Raw genomic sequence first — 288 nt, 5'->3', positions numbered from 1 at the left:
TAAATGTGGAAGTGAGAGAAGGTGCGGGACCGAACTGAGAGAAGGTGTTCCGAAAAGAGGGAGAGACGCGCATCCCGTGGCGAGGAGGGGATAAAGAAGATGGGGAGGGAGCGGAAGGAATGGGTGCGAGAGAGAGGGAAGCGAAAGAGACGAAAGAAAAAGAGACGAAGATCGATTCTCCGCCACGGTACGAAGCGAGAAGGAACAACATGCGCCGTCGAACCGGCGTCGACTCGTTCCGGAATTGGCGTGGCAGAGGCTGTACCAACGTCGTTCCTGCCGCGTGGT

This window comes from Temnothorax longispinosus, chromosome 12 (assembly GCF_030848805.1).
Source record: "Temnothorax longispinosus isolate EJ_2023e chromosome 12, Tlon_JGU_v1, whole genome shotgun sequence".
Classification (NCBI taxonomy): domain Eukaryota; kingdom Metazoa; phylum Arthropoda; class Insecta; order Hymenoptera; family Formicidae; genus Temnothorax; species Temnothorax longispinosus.
Note: the sequence above shows the minus strand (reverse complement) of the source record.